General features: G+C 40.1%; 1 non-coding gene across 1 annotated transcript; it reads left to right on the top strand.

Annotated features, from left to right (window-relative positions):
- Positions 1–4,653: 4,653 nt before the first annotated feature.
- On the top strand, positions 4,654–4,728 carry Trnas-cga (transfer RNA serine (anticodon CGA)). The gene has a single exon. It is a non-coding gene; the product is annotated as a tRNA-Ser (tRNA).
- Positions 4,729–5,805: the final 1,077 nt, after the last annotated feature.

Here is a 5,805-nt window from a genome sequence, read left to right on the forward strand (position 1 = left end):
ACCTTCATACAATATGGGTTACTTTTCCCTCTAAACAGTTTTGTAAATAAAATTGCAACATAGGTGTGCATATAGGGGACATTGACTATATAGTAAAAATTAGGTTTTCCTCCTTCTCTTCAACCCCCCCTCCTCCGTTCACTGCATCTACCTAATCTGACTACCCTATCTTTCCTCCCCTCTCACATCAAGAACACTCAAGCTCTTATATATTTAACACCTCTGATCGACTCCAGTTAATCCTAGTGTGCACCATTACCTCATTCACTGTGCACCCGCCTCCTTTTCCTCATCTCTCTTCTCCAGTTACTTTCCTATTTTTGTATCATTGTACGCTTGGTATTTCTAACAGTCACTGATGTTTTTATGTAAAGGATTTTAAATTCGAACGATGTTTGTGCCCAATTACCTCATATAACTAATCAATATTTAACCATAATTGTAATTCATAATAATTTATAGCTGTCTATTTTCTAATGGACCATGTGCCAAATATTTCACTCCTTGCAGGATTTATTTCTACCTATCTTTAACTATGATGGTTAAGTCGCATTTTTACGTGCATAGTGCGAAGTTGGCTCTTCACGACATATAATGTAAACACTGGCTTCTTCTGCCCTTTTCAAAGCTAATGTAACCAACTTCTACAATAAAGAATCGCACTACCAGTCCCCATGATGTACCAAAGAACATGTGGTGCTAATTGGGATGTCTTTATGATGATCTTTGAATATCGTTTCACTTATCTTCATGCTCTAAGCACTATGGGACGTAACACCTGAGGTGATCAGTCCCGTAGGCTTAGAACTACTTAAAGCTAACTAACCTATGGACTTCACACACATCCATACCGAGGTAGGATTCGAACCAGCGACCATAGCAGCAGTGCGGTTCCGGACTGAAGCGCCTAGAATCGCTCAGACGCAGCGGCCGGCTATCTTCGTGCCCGTGGCTGTTTAGAGAGAGTGCAGCAAGTTTGAACCTCGAATTTAGTAATTTATTTTGTTCCGTAGCCATATCAAGCGAATAAGTCATCGTAATTGCCTGTAAATTAGCCTATTCGCGAAAATTGTCGCATTTACTGTTGACAAAATCTGTTTATAAAACCAAACATACGCATTTTGACGATCACTTGTTTTCTACTCAAGTACAACGATTTTTAATACGTAAGTAAGTGAACAAATAGGGCAGCTCCTACATTAATTTATATGTTGGTCCTGCTATTTGGCTGATACTTCTACTGTTATTGCACTTTTTTAATATGTTACAGTTGTAACACTCGAAAAATGCCTAAGGCTGAAATCTAGTGTGTGTACAGTGTGTTGTACAGTCAAACGGCGGTTATATCTCAAAAAAAGAATCTTTGTATAGTTCTGGAATTGTACTTAAAGTGTTATGTCGGGCACTCGTCCCATTAAAATAGGTTTATGATAGTGATGCAGCACAATGGTTGATTAGATAAATTTATTTCAAGATAAAACGACTATACATTATTCTATTGCAGCAGAAATTCTTAACCTGACACTCTCTGGTATCTGTCAACGCCTGATTGTCAAGGGTTTTTTCTAAAGAAATCGTTTTAGGAGTGGGATAGAAGAAAATTCTATACATGGAAACAAGTCACTGATACTTGTTAAACACAACAGGAGAGGTTATAACATAAAAATTGAAAGTAATTGCTGCCTTTACATAAAAAGAGAAATGAATTAAAAGTCGAATGAAATAAAATGTGATCCACTGATCTGAAAAAAATGGAGAAGAAGCTAATTAACACAGAATATTACCAAGTATATGATGCAGTGCAATTAGAATTGCTGTCTTCAGGAATTCCACATTTATGTGAGATTGTGGAATGTGTCAAACAGATAACTACTGTCAGCTGTTAAGTTGAAATTTACTTCTGAGTCCTGTGAAACAATTCAGAAGTGATAACTCGCTTCTCCCACTAAGCTCTCTTTTGACCAAAATCATTTAGTATGATGTACAAATTCATAAATACAGAATAATATTCCTAACGAATTTCTCATACCTTTTTGAAGCTTCAGAAGCCTCAGCCCAAAAACCGTGAGTTGTAGGCTTCCCTTCTTGATCGTTCTATATTTCTGGTGGGGCATTGAGAACATTTTTTAATATCACATCGCAAATCAACTCTTCTCCGACAACTAAATTCTTTTCTCTTTAGAGTCATCACTCTTCTTACGGGTCTGATATGGCCCTCCACTAATTTCTACGTCAACCTTTCCGTGTCAGTCATTGGAGCGCTTGCCCACGAAGGGGAAAGGTCCCAAGTTCGATTCTCGGTCCGGCACACATCTTTAACCTGTCAGGAAGTTTCAAACCTCCTTATTCTTTACGTTATCAGGCCATTAATTTTCAACATTCTCCTCTACCAGTATATCTCTGATGCTTCTAGTCTCTTCCGTTCTGGTTTCACCACCATACAACGCTGTGCTCCAATGAAACATTTCCAGATATTTCATCATCAAATTAATGTATATGTTTGATATTAGTAGACTTCTATTGAGTGTGGATTTTTGGTTATCTGCGTATCAAAATATCTTAACGCCGTATATATCGTGATCCTCAGTTCTTCCCTGACATATGGCAAAATTTTCATTCGTTGTGACACTCAATTTCGATAGGCAGTTCTAGTTATCTATTCTACCAGTCGAAAAACTTGATGAAAACGTTTGTCGTTTTTCCATAATTCCTTCTTTCTCCGCCCTAAAGGATACTTTTGACTGATGTTGTACGCTCCACGATTGGAGCAGTATTTGCGAGCTATCGTTAAATCTCACTGAACCATGATATTGAGGAAGAAGTGTTCTTGATGAAAAATGTAGCTTTGTGAACAATTTTCCATTGTTTCCTGAGAATATTCTTTTCCTCAATCATTTTGCGTTGCAGCTGTCATACACTGAAGTCCAGAAATGCGACCAGAGTCTCCAACAAATAACACCGTCTACTTCTGTATTCAATTTTTATTAATTTATAAATCTTCTTCAACCATCGCCGTCATCATATAGCAAAAAGCCTATCACTATAAAGTTCACTGTACCTTGTTCTTCAAGTTCGAAATTTTTTATCCTAATTGTGGCAGTAGCGGAAACGTGGTAATAAATAAAGATGGCTTTAATAGAAGTACAGAGTGTTTTATACAAACAATTATTCACAATGATCGCAGACGCATATAGCATACTCATTTCCCTTATTTGTGAATATGCAGAGCCATTTTGTTTGGTGTAGAAAACAATCATTGACCATTGATTTGCGTTTCGTTTACTGGTATAAGCAAAGGTCAGATGATCGAATATGTCAGCAGCCCCGTCAGGTCTGTTGTGGTCCAAAAGTACTTCGGATCTTTGTCATTTTTGTGACTTATTCGACCGTCGTGATGCAATGAAAGGCTTTTTTTTTATTAACGATACAATTCAGTGGAACAGTGCATTGGAGAAGTAAAATAACGAGCTAAGATATCAGTTCTCATTCTCTCCTAATTATGCGCTTGTTTTAAAGAGTAGACACGGTTGACGACCCACTACTATAGGAAATAACTCCAAATAAGCATCTTTCAGACCTGCATGGTAAAATTAGAAGGCAAGGAGTTAGGTGATAAATTTAGAGGGTTACAAGATACGCTGACATACAGAAGCTAGAGTGGATCCAGGGAGCGTGTACGGATAGCCGATATGGTTACTAGCGCTAAACCAGAAAAACGGTTTCGAATCACGGTTTGGCATAGATTTACATGTGTCGCTCTTTTGTGACAAAATTACGCCTGATACAAATGATGTCAAGGAATTTACATTCAGCGAATTAATTTCAGTTATTTTATGAAATAAAACAGAAATTCACATAACTGTCACACGCGGTTTCGAAAATGTATTTAAACGCAAGAAGTGAAAATTTATGCTGGACCCGGACTCCAAACCGGCGTTCCCGCTTTATGCGGGCAGTCACTTTAACAGCTTTGTCTACACAAGCGCGTTTCCCACCGAACACAAATTCTTGCTTATTCTACGACTAAAACTAAAGAAAGAAGTTCAACACGCATAGGTTCGCAAATTCTTCGTAACAGATTTACAGCTAATGAAAAATTTTGCCTGAAATGTAGCAACTTCGCTGATATGAAGCCATAGCAAAACTATACGACGTTAAAGTCCAGCACGATTTCCATTTATTTTGTTGTTATTGGTCTGGTGAATCTAATAAAACTTTTCACAGACGTGTATCATCAGCAGTTTTCCAGAACAATGAGAGAAGCATCCAGGCAAGTAAATTTGTTTACGTTCAGTTAAGAATGTAGAAACGTTTATCTTATTGTTGAAAACCTTTGCTGAGTTCCCAGAATGAGATTTTCGCTCTGCAGCGCAGAGTACGCTGATTTGAAACTTCCTGGCAGATTAAAACTGTGAGCCCGACCGGGACTCGAACTCGGGACCTCTGCCTTTCGCGGGCACGTGCTCTACCAACTGAGCTACCGAAGCACGACTCACGCCCGGTAATCACAGCTTTACTTCTGGCAGTATCCGTCTCCTACCTTCCAAATTTTACAGAAGCTCTTCTGCGAAACATGCAGAACTAGCACTCCTGAAAGAAAGGATATTGTGGAGACATGGCTTAGCCACAGCCTGGGGGATGTTTCCAGAGTCGTGCTTCGGTAGCTCAGTTGGTAGAGCACTTGCCCGCGAAAGGCAAAGGTCCCGAGTTCGAGTCTCGGTCGGGCACACAGTTTTAATCTGCCAGGAAGTTTCAAATCAGCGCACTCTTCGCTGCAGAGTGAAAATCTCATCCTGGAAACATCCCCCAGGCTGTGGCTAAGCCCTGTCTCCACAATATCCTTTCTTTCAGGAGTGCTAGTTCTGCATGTTTCGCAGAAGAGCTTCTGTAAAGTTTGGAAGGTAGGAGACGGATACTGGCAGAAGTAAAGCTGTGAGTACCGGGCGTGAGTCGTGCTTCGGTAGCTCAGTTGGTAGAGCACTTGCCCACGAAAGGCAAAGGTCCCGAGTTCGAGTCTCGGTCGGGCACACAGTTTTAATCTGCCAGGAAGTTTCAAATCAGCACACTCTCTGCTGCAGAGTGAAAACTCTCATTCTGGAAACATCCCCCAGGCTGTGGCTAAGCCCTGTCTCCACAATATCCTTTCTTTCAGGAGTGCTAGTTCTGCATGTTTCGCAGAAGAGCTTCTGTAAAGTTTGGAAGGTAGGAGACGGATACTGGCAGAAGTAAAGCTGTGAGTACCGGGCGTGAGTCGTGCTTCGGTAGCTCAGTTGGTAGAGCACGTGCCCGCGAAAGGCAAAGGTCCCGAGTTCGAGTCTCAGTCGGGCACACAGTTTTAATCTGCCAGGAAGTTTCTTTACTGAGTTGTTTCAGTCGTTTCCTAACATTGGAACGAGTTAGTTTCCTATATCGTTCAGTGAGAAAACGGAATAACAACAGCGTATTTAAGTGGAACCTCCTAGTAACTGTTATAGTTCGTAGATTATTTATGAAATAGGGATGCCATTCAAATTGTGATGGTGATGCTACGGCTGCAGTTAACGAACATCGAGTACATTATCCAACTCGAAGGATTCTGAATACACGAACCATTATTGGAGTATTTCGAATGTTATGGGAGACAGGTTCTCTACCTAGAGTGCTCGATACGTGAAGTCGATGATGAGGATATTATGGATTCTATTCAACGTAGCCCAGGTACCAGTACGCGACGTATCTCTCAACCATTTCACAGTCTAAGGTATGGCGTACACTGAATTATAGCAATCTCTATCCTTACTACAAAAAAAAGTGCATCTTTTACAT

This window comes from Schistocerca gregaria, chromosome 4, assembly GCF_023897955.1.
Source record: "Schistocerca gregaria isolate iqSchGreg1 chromosome 4, iqSchGreg1.2, whole genome shotgun sequence".
NCBI classification, from domain to species: Eukaryota; Metazoa; Arthropoda; class Insecta; order Orthoptera; family Acrididae; genus Schistocerca; species Schistocerca gregaria.